Below are 17,713 nucleotides of genomic sequence, written 5' to 3' on the forward strand. Positions count from 1 at the left end.
TTGATCATTGTGTACGATCCTATTAATATATTGTTGGATTCTGTTTGCTAGTATTTTGTTGAGGATTTTTGCATCTATATTCATCAGTGATATTGGTCTGTAATTTTTTTTTTTGTAGTATCTTTGTCTGGTTTTGGTATCAGGGTGATGGTGGCCTCATAGAATGAGTTTGGGAGTGTTCCTTCCTCAGCAATTTTTTGGAAGAGTTTGAGAAGGATAGGTGTTAGCTGTTCTCTAAACGTTTGATAGAATTCATCTGTGAAGCCATCTGGTCCTAGTCTTCTGTTTGTTGGAAGGTTTTTGTTTGTTTGTTTGTTTGTTTTTGCTGTACATGGGCCTCTCACTGTTGTGGCCTCTCCCTTTGCGGGGCACAGGCTCCAGACACGCAGGCTCAGCGGCCATGGTTCACGGGTCCAGCCACTCCACGGCATGTGGGACCTTCCCGGACTGGGGCATGAACCCGTGTCCCCTGCATTGGCAGGCAGACTCTCAACCACTGCGCCACCAGGGAAGCCCTGTTGGAAGGTTTTTAATCACAGTTCCAACTTCATTACTTGTGATTGGTCTGTTCATATTTTCTATTTCTTCTTAGTGCAGTCATGGAAAGTTATACCTTTCTGCACAATTGTCCATTTCTTCCAATTTGTCCATTTTATTGGCATAGAGTTGCTTTTAGCAGTCTCTTATGATGCTTTGTATTTCTCCTTTTTCATTTCTAATTTTATTGATTTGAGTCCTCTCCCTCTTTTTCTTGATGAGTCTGGCTAAAGGTTTATCAATCTTTTTTATCTTCTCAAAGAACCAGCTTTTAGTTTTATTGATCTTTGCTATTGTTTCCTTTGTTTCTATTACATTATTTTTGCTCTGATCTTTATGATTTCTTTCCTCTACTAACTTTAGGTTTTGTTTGTTCTTCTTTCTCTAGTTCCTAAGGTGTAAGGTTAAATTGTTTATTTGAGATTTTTCTTGTTTCTTGAAGTAGGATTGTATTGCTATAAACTTCCCTCTTAGAACTGCTTTTGATGCATCCCATAGGTTTTGGGTCATCGTATTTTCATTGTCATTTGTCTCTAGATATTTTTGGATTTCCTCTTTGATTTCTTCAGTGATCTCTTGGTTATTTAGTAATGTATTGTTTAGCCCCCATGTGTGTGTGTTTTTACGGTTTTTTTCCCCTGTAATTTATTTCTAATCTCATAGCATTGTGGCCAGAAAAGATGCTTGATGTGATTTTAATTTTCTTAAATTTACTGAGGCTTGTAGTAAGATATTTTTAAATAGCTAAGTAAAAATAATTTAAGAATGGCTGCTGCTTTATTGCCATATTACATTTATTTTAAAATACATAAAGTACTTAGAAGAGTAATGGTATTACTATCCTTTTTTGTTTTTGCCCTCACTGCTGGTGATAAGAGTCTGTAGAAACACTGGAATAGAGCAGAAGGCCATCATTGATACTCTTGATGTGATTTCACAGCCCTCTCACACCTGCCTGGTAGGTCCATCTTCCTCCCCCAGACTATGTATATGCTTAATTTGCAGCCTATCTCAATGTTAGCAGGAAGAGGCAGACCTGAGTTACTGCAACATTCAGGAGCCAGGCTGCGTCATCCAAAGCAGACCTGTTTGTCCTTTTCCAGGGAAGATTTTAAATAATCAAAAATTTTGTCTCTCTAGTCCTCTCTTTCTCAGGACAAAATTCCCACTTTCTTTAACTAGTCCTTGTCTAACAATATTTCTAGAAATAATACCTCCTGGCTTCTCACTTATACACAGTGTTAACTTAATTTGTAAAGCAAAATTTACCTTGCCTTTTCTTTACTTTCCATTAATGTGTATTCTTTCTATAAAAATTAGTTTAATTTACATATCTATTGTTTCAGGAACCAAAAAATTGAGAATTTATTTTTTGGTTGAGAAAATTGAGAAAACTCTTTATTCTCAATATTTTTAATATAAGTCTTTTAGTATATGTTTTTTATTCCTAGTAAACAATGAAGAAAATTTTATTGAATGTACATAAACAAAAGAAAAAATTTAAAATTAGGATAGAATGTTAGGATATTAGGATAGAATGCATTTCCAAGAGCATCATTTTATAAATAAAGAGCACCCAAGTAATGGATTGCAATGTAATTCCTTTTTATACAATATAGGCTCATTATTGAGATACTCCACAATTTATACTTTTATTATAAAAAGTATAAATGATTCTGTGCTACTGTTAATGAAAAAAATCACATTATTTTTCTGAAACCAAAGTAATTCCAACTTTTGAGTAGAATACCTCTGTAGATATCCTTCTGTACCTTTAGTTATTTATTTGTTCAAAGTAACTTTTAATGATTGAAGATGTATACCTATTCCTTCAGTGGAAATAAATATATCTTCTACATTGTTTAATGTCTTCTATCACATGTGACTAGTGAATTTAAGGGGCTGGTGGGGGAGGAGGAATGGGGGTATAAATGATAATTCTATAAGTATTTCTTAATAGCATAAATATGGAAAAGGGTTTAGAATCTTCATCTGCTGAAATTCATATGATTTTAAAGCACAAACCTGTCTCTGATGTCAGTTTTAATGCATCTTTAAATATTTTATACGTTTCACATCATGAGTTACAACAAAGAATGTTTTTAAAAAGTCATATAGAGCATGAAGTCACATGACTGACATAGATAATTATTTCCTTATTAGTCTCATTGTCATATATATAATGTTCAATTTTTATTTTCTCTTAATGAGAGAGGGGGAAATCTCCCAGGAGCTGAATGAATCAGGTCAAAACTGGGGCCATGATGATTGACTCACCTATCTCTAGTTCAACATTCAGTTCATTATTTCAGTTAAACTATAATGAAAACCTTAATTCATTCTAAATATTTCATAGGGTCAGATACTAGATATGTACTCAATCATGAGATATTATTTTTTAGTCTATTTAATATATCTCTACCTCAATTTAATGTTATAGTTCCCAAGACCTCAGTGTGTCCTATTTCTGAATGCTGAAAATATCTTTAGCCTAATCTTGTATTTTTGCCTGAGTCAGACAATTTATTCTTAAGTATGACATGCTTTCCTCAAGTTATGAAGGAAAACATTTTCAAAAATAGGTGTAGCAAAAAAAAAAAAAAAAAAAAAGAAAAAATCCCACATGTCTCCAAGTAAGTCAAGGCTATGAATCTCCCAAATGATAAACTAGCTACCTGCTTGGGCATGCTAAGATCTAATTTTTATAATTCATCGTATAATTAGCCATGTTCAGTGATTTTCAGCACGATGTCAGACTATATGTCATGACAAGGATAGTTTAAAATTTACTGAGGTTTGCTTCTAGAAAACAGTGTACCTTATAAGTTAAAGAGGATGATTTTATACAATAGTAATGAAGGCCAGACATGGAAAATTTGCTACGCCAAGAGTAACCAAAACATGACCTTTTTTTCCAAGGAGGTTACAGTTCAGTGATGGTATGGGAACGAATATAAATCATTATGATACAAAGTGTGGACTACCTGGCAAATGCAATGTCAAAAGAGTGATTAATTTTGACTGGAGTAGGGGTTGAGAAAAGCTTCCCAGAAGGAAGTAACATTGAATTTGGCCTCAGAGGATCAAGTAAGCAGAGAGAAGGGGGAAAAACCTTGAAGCCTGGGATTGGTCATTTCAACAAAGATGCAGAGTCAGGAGAAAAATAAGGCATATTTAGGGAGCAAAATTGTTTATTACAGGTAAAATACATGGTGACTCAGAGAACATAAGGCCAGACATTAAGGTAGAAAGAGGGTTGAGATGTTGAAGGGCCCAAGGAACAGACAGAGGAATGTAAATCCTATTCTATACGCAATGCTCTAAGCAGGGAAATAGCATGATCAGTTTAGGGTTTGGCAAAGATAGTTCTAACAGCACTGTCCACAAGCAATTAGAATAGAGATAGAGCAGAAGCAGGCAAAGCAGTGGAAAGTCAGTTGCAATTGTGTGGGAGAGAAGAAATGAGGTAAAGGAGGCTTGAAATGAGGAAATGGCAATGAGAACAGAAGAGGGTAGGTGATTCAAGAGGTTGGTAAAGTGTTACCAATAGAATTTGATGACAGATGTCACAGGAGTGAGGGAGAGGTGGAGTCAAAGACAATCCTCAAGGTTCTTGCCCCACCGATTGGGTGGATAAAGATCAGGCACATTTACATCATTGTGACTTTGTAAAACCCTTCCTTCAGCCTGAACTATCCATTTCCCCATTTACCACCTACAGATAGTCCAGCCCTCTTTCAAAGCTTGGGGGACATTCCCTAGCTGCACAGCAGCTTCCCAAATTCCCTGTCCTATATACTCCACCAACACCCCAAATTCATCACATCTATACTTACACACGATATTATTTTTACTTCTGTTTTCTGTTATAAGTGATTACTTACATGTCTGCTTCCCCATGGACATATAAGTGCTTTGAGAAACCATGTTCCACTCACCTTTGTATTTGTCATAAGACCCATTATGGTGATGTTCAACAAATAACCTGTACCTCTATTCCATTTGAGACATTTCTCAATACAGTAAGTACCCTACATATGAATCTTCAAGTTGTGAACTTTCAAAGATGCAAATGTGCATCTGGTTCCAGCAAGGAAACAGAACCTGTGCCATCAACACCAGGCGTGAGTGAAATTGCAGCTTGCCCTCTGTCTCCTATTGCTGACGATCCTTCAGCTCTACCATCTCCCACCTCCTCTCCCTCGTCCAGTCAGTAACTCTTCTTGCCTGTTCACTCGATGCCAACCCCCGTATGCCAGCTGTTGTACTGTATTACTGTACTTTTCAAGGTACTGTACTGTAAGATTAAAAATGTTTTTATTTTTGTATTTGTTTGTTTTTTATGTATTATTTGTAGGAAAAGTATTATAAACCTATTACAGTACAGTACTATACACTGGTTGTGTTAGTTGGGTACCTAGACTAACTTTGTTGGACTTAAACAAATTGGACTTACAAACACGCTCTCAGAACGGAACTCGTTTGTATGTAGGGGACTTACTGTATTGTCCATGATCAGGATGATTCAAAGAGAGGCAATACTGAGCAATGATTCTCAAAGTATGATACATATTTTACTGGAGAAATATGGAAAATAACTTAGAATATGGAAAGATTTTTAATGGTTTCTATTTTATATTCCTAAAATAGAATAATACACAGATATTTTTAAAAGAATGAACTACATGTAAACAACTAGGATGAATCTCAAAAATATTATATTGAAAAAATAAGCCAAACATGAAAGAATACATATTGTATGATTTCATTTCTGTGAAATTCACAAACAGGAAAAGTAAATTTATGTTGATAAGAATCATAACAGTAGTTGCCTATAGAAGTGGGATTTGACTAGAATGGTGTGCAAGATAACTTTCTAAGGGGATGGAAAAATTCTATATTTTAGATTAAGGTATTGATTTTACAGGGTTTTCTTTCCCCAAAAGTGTTTGTATTATACCCTTAAGATTGCTATGTTTCACTCCAAGTAAACATTATCTCAAATAAGGAAAAAAACGTTCAGGGAAATTTGAATATTGTCTCGGTATTAGTTGATACTGAGGAATTATTCTTATTAATTTTATTAGAGTATGATTATAGCATTATGTAAGAACATGTTCATGATACTGAGAAATATTTACAGAAGTGTATGTGGGTAAAATTATACAATGTCTAGATTGCTTTAAAACAACTCAGAAAATACAAAAATGATAATTAACGTAAATGTGTCGAATATTGATAAGTAGGATTCTGGGTGAGGGGTATATAGGGATTCATTTTAGTACTGAATCTAATTATGTGTATATTTAAATTTTCAAAATACATTTTACAAGAACCATTTAGTGAAAAAAATTAATTATCACATAGATAATAAACTCCGTTCTCGATCTACAACCATTTCTGTTGCCTCCAACTTGAAAATACATCCACAATATACATCAATTCTTACCACCTCCACTGCTGCCTTCCTGAATGAAGCCACCTTCATCTCTCAGCAGAACTACTACAGTAACCTCCTAACCATCCTCTCTATGTCCGCAGTTTCCCCATGACGCCTATATTCCACTCTAAATTCAGAACCATCTTTTCAATAAACAAGCTATAATACTTGTTTATTCTACTACTTAAAATTCTCTAATTTCCCATCTCTTGCAATGTAAAATTCAAATTCCTTGCGTTTTGTTTTAAGAACCTCAGTGAACTTGTTTTCATGTGTCCTCTTTTAACTTATGTCCTACATTCTCCCATTTCGTTCACTCTGCTCCAGCCACAATGGCCTCCCTGTGGCACTCAAGAAAAATGGCGAGCATCAGCCTACCTCAAAGCCTTTGAATTTGTTCTTCCCTCTACATAGAAAACTCTTAGCCCAGGTGGCCACATGTCTCACTTCTTTACTCTGTTCAAATGTCACACGAGCAGAGAAACTTTCCTTGAGCACCCATATGAAATAGCACCATCCCACCTACACTATGCACACTCTGTTCCCTTTCACCTGCTCTGTTTTTCTTCCTATCTTTCCTCACTATCAGACATGTTATGTACTTTTTTGTTTGTCTCCTTTGCCTAGAATGCAAGTTCCTCGGGAACAGGGTCACAGCTACTTTTGCTTACTGTGGAATTCCCAGCACCTAGGATACTGTATGGCACACAGCAGCTACTGAATACATATTCATTACTGAAAGATGAGTCAATTGGATCATAGTACTACCTTTAATTTTGGATTTAGAAATTCAGCTTAGACCCATGAACAAAAGGAATTCTGTATTCCTCTCACCCTAAAAGAGTGTTACCTACCCAGGGGTAGGATGCAGAAGCCATGACTAATTCATTCACCTATTGCATGGCAATAGGATAGGATACAGAATAGACAAGATCTCAAATTAAAGAAAGGCAGGCCCCACGGGACTGTCCATTGGGTCCAGTGGTCTTACAGGCAGATGACTCACTCCTCCCCAGGCAAGGAGGAGTGAAGCTGTGGGTGGGAAACTCCTGTGTTATCTTCCTAATATAGTCAAGAGGGCCAAGTTCCTTTTTGTGAGCCAAGAGAGAAATACTGGGAAAGGGATAGAACACTTCCTACCACAATGAAGATAATGGTTATGATTATAATAATAAAGAAGATAATGATGGGCCTTTTTCCAGCCCCATTTCCCTCCTAAGCCTATCAGAAACTAATTAGGTTGTGATCTGAAAACTTCTCGTTTAATGTTCATTTGTTTTGCAATCTTGCTTATTCTTTTTTTATGTGCATGAATTATGGAATAACGCATTATTTTATATCCCAAATAAGGTAAAATAAATGTATGCACTCATAAAAAAAGAAAAAAACAAATTAGATTACAGGAGTTTTTTTTTCTTCTCCACCCACCACAGTTTCCATCATTGGTGCTGTAAACCCAGGAACTCTGCCCACCCACACACAGATAGGCACACAAAGAGAATTGGGCGTATTGTATTGAAGGAGATGATGATCCTTTCTAAGAAGGATATGACTATATGTTAGGTAGGACAGTGATGGTTAGAATTTGTGGTAACCATACGCTTGAGAATTTTCTAGAACCAAGCCTGATAAGCATTATAACTTACTAACTGCATAACCTTACACAAGTTACTTAACCTCTCTGTGATTCAGTGTCTTATCTGTAAAATAGATAAATAATAATACCTCCTTCATAATGTTGTTCTGAGGAATAAATAAGTTAATATATATATAAAACACATAGAAAAGAGCCTAGCACTTGTAAGGACTCTATATTACTTATCAATTTAAAGTTTTCTACAATCAACATTAAAGATGTTTTATGAGATTCCAGAAGATGTGATTGTATATTTCCTCAAGATAAACAATGGAATATTTGTAAAGGAGGAGATATAAGACAGTAGGTGGAATCAGATGCATAAGTTCCATCTGAAACTGAGCTATTTGGCAAAGATGACTTCATTCTGGCAATTTGTAAAAATAAAATAAAATAGAATAGAATAATGAGACATTAGGTGCTAGGATGCCACTCACTACTCTAGAATTCTAGCCTAGGATTCATCCTATTCAACATTTACTGTTAATGATTTGGATAGAGACTAAGATGGCATGCATATCTAATCTGTCAGTACTAAAAAGAATGGCAAGATAATGAATAGCTTTAATGGTCAACTGGAGAACAAAAAGAGTAGGACAGCCTGGAATGTTGGCCTAAAAACTAGCTATAATAAAAGATGAATGTAGAATGATATTTATAAAAATGTCAAATGATGTAAATAGCAAATTACCATACAGTTGTTAATCATTCATCCAGGCCCTTTGTTAGGAGATACAGATACCAAAGAATGAAAAATATTTTATCCCAGCTCCTCATAATATTCAGTCTAACTGAGAGAGAATCATAAAAAGCACAGTGATAGGCATATTCACACAAGCACAGAGAAGTAACATCTATGGAGAGTGAAGGGATAAAGGCAGGTGTCCCAGTGAAATAGGCTCTCAAGCTAAGGGGGGTTTTATTCCAGCCAGAGGACACAATCTGAGAGAGACACACAAGTAAAAACTAGTATGGTGCATGCAGAAAATTTTAGGCACTAAAATGCAGTTCAGGAAATAGTGAGAGGTGGTCCTGGAGAAGCAGAGTGAGCCATAGAGACATTACATCATGTAAAGGAGTGGGGCTTCATCACAGAAGCATGAAGAGCTGAAGCAGAGATTCAACCAGGAAGCAGCAGGCTCAGACTTGCATTTCACATGATCACTCAGGAAGCAATAGGGAGGATGATTGTGATGGGCGAGGAAGGAGGGAAAGACAAAGGGGAGAAGACTGGAGGCCCAGACCCGGGTAAGAGGAGTCAAAGATTTTAATTAGTCCAGTGTTACTGTGGGCACTCCAGGCTTTAAGGGCCAGAAGGAAGAAGAAAAATCCATGGAGAAACAGGAAAAGATAGTTAGAGGAATACAGGGAAAACTACAAGCGTCCTGGGCCATGGAAGCCATAGAAACAGAGTTACAAGAAGGAAACGTGATTTACAGTATCCAATACCACATATAAGATAAGGACTTTAAAATGACCTCCAAATTTCACAGTCAGACCAATTGTTAGACTTAATAGGAACAATTTTGGTAGAGTGGTTGAGATGGAAGACAAGTTAAAGTATATTTTAAAAAATAAATGAGAGATGAGTAAGTGTAGCATGCACTTTCTTGGTAATAAAAGAAAGGAAAGAGGTAAGGTAGTAGCTATAAGAGAAATTGTTTCATTTATAATGGAAGAGATTTGAAACAGTTTAGAAGTAAATGTGGCAAAGCCAGTAAAAGAGAAAAGAAGAAGAAAATAAAAAAGAATTAAGACAAGGTCCCAGGGAGAAAGAAAAGAATGAATTACATGGGTGGAGAGGTTAGTTTTGATTTAAAAAAAAAGAGAGAGAGAGAGAGTCAGGTTAGCCTGTAAAAATTGGGAGGAAATGAGGGTAAGCTGTGGCTAAGTCGATGGATATATGGTAAGTGCAAGGTGACCAATTTTCTCAATGATACGCTATTGTTGTGATGGTAGTTACATAAGTTCTACATTTCTTCTTTTAAACTCCTATTACAGAATTCAGAAGTCCTAACTTGACAATATATTGTGAAAAATATCTTAGGAGCCAACAACATAACAGAAGCATTAGAAAAATAAATACAGTCCTAATATACATCCATAGAGATGGACATCCAGGTCACATTCCAATTATTATGTTCAATTTTCAAGGGCCACATTAAGAAAAGGCATTGTGAAATAAGGTCATGGTCAGGAGAAGACTATTAAGGACTATAACCCCATAAACCCACTAAACAAAAAACACTTGAGGACTTTTCACAATTTTAATATAACGTGTCTTGTAGAAGGTATTTTTGCATCGAGGTAATTTCTGGTGGTGAGCACACCGTAGGGTATACAGGAATAGAAATATAATGTTCTACACATGAGACTTATATAATGTTATAAACCAGTATTGCCTCAATAAAACATAAATCTAAAATTTAAAAAAATAAAACAATTAAATGTGGTTGATATTGTTTACCCTAAGAAAGGAAAATTTAGAGATGAAGCTGTTGTAGAGCACAGAGAGTATATTTCCTCTAAAGTGCTCCATGAGGCAGAGTTTGGATGTGACAAAGAGGTAGGTTTTATTTTAACAGAAGGAAACGTTCATTATTAAACACACAACTCTCCATCACTGAACGTGTATAAGAGGTTTGATGACCAAAAGGCAGGGAGGTTGTAGCAGGGACCCCTGCAATGGGAAAAAGTTGGATATCTTCCAACTCTAAATTTCCATAATTCCGTATTTAAACATCATTCACTCATCCTTGAGTGGTTATGGGATGAGCTATGGAGTGTGTCAGTCTTAGTATCCAATGGAACAGGAAGGCAGATAAGACTGGAATGTTTAAGGTTTACACTGTAGGATTTGGCACTGAATGTTACATTTGGTTTAACTGCATGAGCCACTAAAAAGGTAATTTACTGTTTGAGAGTAAAGAATTCCAACCTGTAGTAATGATGTTTGAGAGGGCTGACTGGAACCTTGTCAGGACCTGGAACTTTACAAACTGTAAAAAAAAAAAAAAAAAGCTCATGTGCATGAAGGTGGGGGAGCGTGTGGCAGGGGTCGGGGGAGGTATGTGCTGATGCGTAGAGCTGGAGAGAGAGGGGTGAAGCAATAAGCACATATCTAACCCAGCATCCAAACAATCAAGTTTACTACAGAGGAAAGGGTAAGGAAATGAAGTTGACAGGACATAAAAGGATCTTGGGCAGCCAGAAAAAATGGTCATGAGCACAACAATCGTATGGGAAAGGGGCTGAGTTGTCTGCAGATGGTTTCCATCACTCAATGAGATGATTAATTGCAGCCAACTGAAAACCACTGAGCCTAGCTTAAGTGAAAAAGAGAGAATTTCTTAGGGATTTAAGGGTGTCCTAAGAAGTAGGACTTCAGGAAAGCACTAGGACCAGGATGTGGAGTAGGTCAAGAATTTGCATTTCTAATAAGTCCCCAGGTGATGCCCATGCTGCTGGTCCGGGGACCTCACTTTGAGATCCACTGCTTTAGAGCTTGCGAAGCATCTTTACAGGTATTATCTTATTTAATCCTTACCATAACTCTGCGGAAGAGGCCTTATTATCCTCATTTTTCAGGAAAGGAAGCAAAGGAATAAAGAAATTTAACACCTAAGCTCTTCAGCTTCTAACCAGTGAAAAAGAGACAGGAATCTAGTTCTTATATTGCCAAGTTCCATCATTTCTCCCTACCCCTGAGCTGTTTAATGGGGTTGATGGCCAACATCTACCAGAACCCGATGAAAATAAATAGTTAATGGCATATCACTAATCCCATCTGTTTAATAGTAACACAGCTAATGAAAATGCTATACTCTTTAAGGATAAGGGCTATTATATTTTTATACTGCTAAGAGTGGGATTCAAAACTGTTTCCTTATTAGTTTAGTGTGCTTTTATATCAGAATGCAAGTGCTACAAGTCTAAAGAGCACTGGGACAGCTACATTGATAGACTAATTAAATTCTCTGTAGTTATGCCGGTTTTTTCTTTTCAGCACCTTTTTCCCTATACCCTGTAGCAGCAGCCATAATTACGTCGAAACGTTATTAATATTGTGTCAATGAAAGTAATCAATAAAAATTAATAATAAGAATAGAAAAGAGATTTATTTGAGCCAAACTGAAGACTATAGCCCAGCAGCCAGCTCCCAAGATTACTCTGAGAAACTGCCCCCAGGAAGACTGGTTTTCAGCACAATCTTATATCCTGTCAGGACAAACATTAAAGTCAGGGATACATATCTTCAAGGTTTCAAAAAAAAAAAAAAAAAAAAGACCAGCATGTACACAGTGAGTCAGTATTGCCTTGGCACCTGGAAAGGGAGTCTCATCAAAGGAGTACCAGCATTGGTGTACGAGGAAGGGAGGCATTTAATCTTTATTTTTAACATGGACATTCTTTTTTGTTTAATTACTTATTTATTTATTCTTGGCTGCATTGGGTCTTAATTGCTGCACATGGGTTTTCTCTAGTTGCAGCAAGCAGGGGCTACTCTTTGTTCCGGTGCGTGGGCTTCTCATAGCGGTGGCTTCTCTTGTTGTGGAGCATGGGCTCTAGGCAGGCAGGCTTCAGCAGTTGTGGCACGTGGGCTCAGTAGTTGTGGCATGCAGGCTCTACAGCTTAGGCTCAGTAGTTTTGGTGCATAGGCTTAGTTGCTCCACGGCATGTGGGATCTTCCCAGACCAGGGCTAGAACCCGTGTCCCCTGCATTGGCAGGCAGATTCTTAACCACTGAGCCACCAGGGAAGTCCAACAGACACATTCTTTACTTCTGGTCAATGTGTCATTTTTTAGTAATTAAAGCAGATGTACAAAGTATGTTTCATAGGCCACAAACATGCTGTTTTAGTTAGCATAAAATTCAAGTTAACTCATGTATAAGCCAAAATGACTTCCCCATTCCTCAATATGTGAAAATTTCTTCTATTAGTTGCCACAGTGAAAGTAAGTTTCTGTGTGTAAGCTCCCTTTACAAAACCAAATTTTTTATTCTGTTTCTTCATAAGTTTCAGCAAAGCATTATTAAAAAGTGGTCAAGATATCCAGGCTATTTTTCCGGAGTATCTACTTTCTAACTTAAGATCAGGCCTGATTTTTAGTAATCTAGTATAAAACAATGCTGCATATTTGAACTGTATAACCACAAGGTTTAAAAATAGAAAACATCCTGGTTCTGGAAACTTGCAAATTGTTATTAAAGGGGTAGGGATGGGTAAGAAGAAGAGCTGATAGAGGGGTCCTCAGACTTTAATTTCTAGAATGTCCAGTTTCAGCTTCAATTTTTTTAGTTTAAAAATAATTTAATGAAGGATAAAACTGTGGTATCAGGCAGCTTTCATATAAATAAATACAATTCTTTAAGGACACATAGAATGTAAATAATCATAAGAAGCAACTAAAGCCAGTAAGTTCTGAGGAGTTTCTGGCCTATAAAAGTGGCGTTCATGAAGGCTCGTTCTGCAAACTTTCATTCAACAAGCATTTATTTGGTACGTATCTTGCATGAGGCACTATCCAGCATTGATGCAGCATACCATAGCAAGCAGGATCAAGATCCAATCAAGGCCACGGATAAAAACAGAGTACGCCGCCAGTCTCCATAGCCTTGAGTCTGTACTGCCCATGGAACCTGGACTCCTACATGGCCCAAAGAGAATGGAAATTCCAAGCCCAGAATTGAGCAAACACCAGTGTGAGACTGTTATTTTCTCCAGGGCTCCAGAAAGGCACTTATGACATTGTCCTTACAAAAACTCTACAATGACTTAGGGCATGCATGGGATGCCCGTGCAGCACTGTCATGCCATATGTGCACACAGACAATAACCTACTGTGCCAAACTGGAAGAATATCAGAAGGAGAAACAACAGGAGAAATTACACCCAAGAAACTTCAGAACAGAGCAAACAGAATGCAGTCTTAAAATGAGTATGTTTATTTATTCAAGGAGATAAAGAAAGGAAGTGAAAATAAGGTAAATGAGAGTAAACAATTATTTTTAAAAGAAAAGGATAGGCAGATTTTAGAGAGCCAAATGGAAATTCTAGAAATAAAAATTAGACTAAGCATAGCTAAAGAGAGAATACATGAAAAATAGATCTGAGAAAATCAACCAAAATGCAGGCGAAATATTTAACTGAAAAACTAAGTGAAGGAAAAATATTGAGAAGAGACAGGAAGTATAGAATGAGAAGTTCTAATATATGTTTAATAGGAGTTCCAGAAGAAGATAATAGAGGAAATGGTGGAAAAGGATCTTTTGAGTGATGCTAACTTCAATATATCCATGAGCATCCAATTCAAAATGGTAGCCTAACATCAACATAATAAATAAAGATAAGTTCCTACCTCAGTGCATAATAGTGCAAGTGTAGAGCAGGAAGGATAAAGAAAGGATCCTTCATCTGATCCTCAAAGCTACCAAAGAGAACAGATGGATGGCCAGCTGAGGAATGACAATCAGATGGACATCAGCTTTCTCACTGGCAACAACCACAGAGTCTCCCCGCAGCTAAACATCATTTAGGAATGAAGGCAAAAATTGTGAGTTTTCTCAAATGTACAAAATATAAACAACTTCACTCCTCACAGGCCCTCATGAAAGAGCTATGGAAGGATACAGATAGGCAAGAAAGAAAAAGAACCACAGGAGTAAAGGGACCAGAAGCGATTATGAGCAAATCAATCAATCTAAAGAAAACATGTTGACAATTAACAGTATACAAGTATTCATGACAACTGTATAAGAGCAGTTTCAATACTTTTCTGTAGTATAATTATCTTTAGTAGTTTTTTCCAAAAAAAAAAAAAAACAATAGCAGCAGTTAGTATTTATAGATGTTTGTTGTGTTCCAGGAACTGTATTAAGAGTTTTTATGGATTATCTCATTTATTCCTCACAACAATCTTGCAAGACATACCTACTTGTTATTCCCATTTTACAGATTCAAAACTGAGGCATAGAGTAGTAATTTTTCCAAGGTCATGCAGATAACAAACAATGGAAATGGATTTGTGTTGACCTAGGAAGTCATTTAGCATTAAAGTGTCAAAACCCACTTTCCTCATCTATGAAATGAAGAGATGGATATTTGCTCTGACCACATTACAAGGGTACATGAAGATGAAGTAATACTAATAAGTGTTCAAGTGCTTTAGAAATTGTAAAGTGTTTTATAATTTGAAATTATAATAAAAGTAAAGTGAAATATGTGTGCCAAATTTTAAAAAGGGAATTTGGTCACAGAGTTAACTGATAGTAGCATTTTAAAATCATCCATTCAAAATATTTCTTTAATAGGGCTTCAGTCAGTAGATATAATTTGGAAATAGTAAAGCAGAAGTGTTTCACGTATCTGTTTGCTTTTTTGCTTGCTTATTTCTAATGCATCCTGATCCAGAAAAGATCTTCAGGCAGCTAACAAAAGTATACAAAAAAATTTAATACACAAGGATTCATCTCATTTTTTCATTTTAAAAATATAACTTAGATTTAATTTCTAAATATACACACACTTTGTGAAAGCAACTTGTTATAAATTTAAAATATAACTGCACTCTACATATCCTCTGTTAGCACCCCCCATCCCAACACACACACGAAACAAATTTAAGCAGCAGGAAGAGTTCATATTGTCTCTTTTAAAAAATGAAAATTGATCATTTTCATACTGCTTTGGCATGGTTCAAGTTAATGATGTGCTCATGTGATATTAAAGTAGTAACTCCTGCAGTTCTAACAGCCTAATCGGGCCCCTGACATCACAACAGTATAACTAAAGCGTTGAATTTTACTCAATTTCCATCCGTGAATGGGATCTGAGACTCATTGCATGTTAATCACTGCAGTTTGGTAGGTCCCTTATTTATTTTGGATAAGCATTTCATTGGCAAATAAAGAATTAAGTGAGAAAACGAGCCAGAATTTGATAGACACTGGTGAGTAGTCATTTCTTTTGGCTCCCATAACAGAATTTTTAAGCCTATAGAAAATGAGAACAGATGTGGATAATAACACAATTTGTTATTTATGAATGCAAGGTTTTTCTGAAGATTTAGGAATTATCGTGAGAACTATTCATTGAACCTCAAAAAAATCAATAAATATTAATATCAGGGCACAAATGTTTGCACTTTAATCTGAAATATGAAGACTATTTACCCATCATGCCTTTGAAAAATCCAGGCTGCCCTGAATACTTATGAACTGTGTGTCATCAGATGATTCAGAGAGCATCTCTGAACTACTTAGAATTCTCAAGCAGAGCAGTAAAAACACTTTCTCAGTAAAGGAAAGCTTGTATATTGTTCTGTCTGTATTTTCCCTGGCTCTTATGACTTAGTAAAAAGAGGACTGAATATGGAATCAAGAAAACTGGGCTTCCATATTGGCCTTGCCACTTAATAGCCAATGTGATTTCAGATAAGTTCTTTAAAGTTGAAGTTACATTTTTCACATCTATAAAATGACCATAATGGCACCTCCTACAAAGGGTTATTTGAAGATAAAGTGAGAGTAGAGTCTAGTATCCAGTTAATTAAATCTGATTTAGAATTGAGGATATCCCACAAAAACTTTAACAATTAACCTTATTCACTTTGGGAATTCTGTTTTGACCTCTATGAAGCTGATGACATCTTTCTGATGGAAATGAAGTGACAGGTTAAAAAAATATATGTTGTCTCCACTTTACCAGTTATGATAGCTATGATTCTATGAGACTGATTGGATATATATACATACACATGTGTGCATGTGTGTGCGTGTGTGTGTGTGTGTGTGTGTGCGTGCACCAAGCTGTTATGGCATACTGATTCAATCTTTAATGAGTTCTGAGCAATGGTCACTAAACGTATTTAACTGTTAAAATGGATTGCATCAGTCTATCACTTTTGTTATAAAGACTACTGTTTGGGCTCATTCTGAGAGAGACACCATGGACTATTGGTTTACTAAAATATCATCGGGCTGATACACTGTAGAAACATTAACAGAGCAGAAAGACTTGTCCAAGCATCTTGGCAATCATCTATTCCTATGCTCTGCTGAGTCCAAGACATCCTAGGATGTGCTTGGGCAATCCTGGGAGGTGGTGAGAGGGGAGGTCGAGAGACTGGCTCCTGCTGCACTTGCTAGGTTTAACCCCACCAGCTCTGCTTTTATCACTTTGGAACACTGACCTTTTGTCTAAGACTTCATTTACACAAAGGGTTGGGTTGCTATAAAAATGTTTAACTAGCTGACCTAGTCCAACTTGCTCATTTTAGATATGAGGAAATTAAAGGTCAGAGAGATGACAGAAATCACCAAAGATCCCTCAAAAGTCAGTCCTCCAATCAGGACCAGATAAAAGGTGTCCGGACTCCCAATCCAGGTTATTTCCACCATAATGTTCTCTTGACGATAAGATTTATCCCTATCAACTACTGAATGTTGCACTCCATGCTAGTTATTCTGCCTGTATTTACTAATGACTCTAGAAAAATCTCTAAATATTTTCACCATTTGAAGATAAGGCTCAAGAATGTCAATTTACCAAGCCTACATTAAAATCCAGTCTAACTCCCAATCATATATGTATATTTGCCAAGTTTCATTAAAGTTGAATGTTTCCTGTCAGCCACCAAAACAACAGACTATTTATAATGCAACCCAGAGGGACAAATACGTGAATGTTGGATATTTAATTGCCAAATTTTGGCTCTACTCTTTATGTGTACTTTATAAAAATTGAGGCACAATGCATATGGATGTAGAAAGGCTAAATGAAACCTTATTTGAGAATTGCACTTGTCTCTTGCTGGGCTGGGATTATCAAAATCACTGCTTATTTTATGTTGGTTCTTTATTTTATCAGAATAAGCATGTGACTTTTCCATTCCTTCATGTATCATAGATCATGCATTTGCACATATTAATTTCTTCCCTCATTCAAAAAGTCTGTTGCTCATATTACAAATCAAATTTGTACATGGGCTCATAGGAGGGAAATAATGCAAAGATGTTTTCCCTCTGACATTATCATTTTTCTTTTTTTTAACTTTTTATTTTATATTGGAGTACAGCCAATTAGCAATGTTGTGATAGT

Source organism: Mesoplodon mirus (genome assembly GCF_964341445.2).
Source record: "Mesoplodon mirus genome assembly, chromosome: 11".
Classification (NCBI taxonomy): domain Eukaryota; kingdom Metazoa; phylum Chordata; class Mammalia; order Artiodactyla; family Ziphiidae; genus Mesoplodon; species Mesoplodon mirus.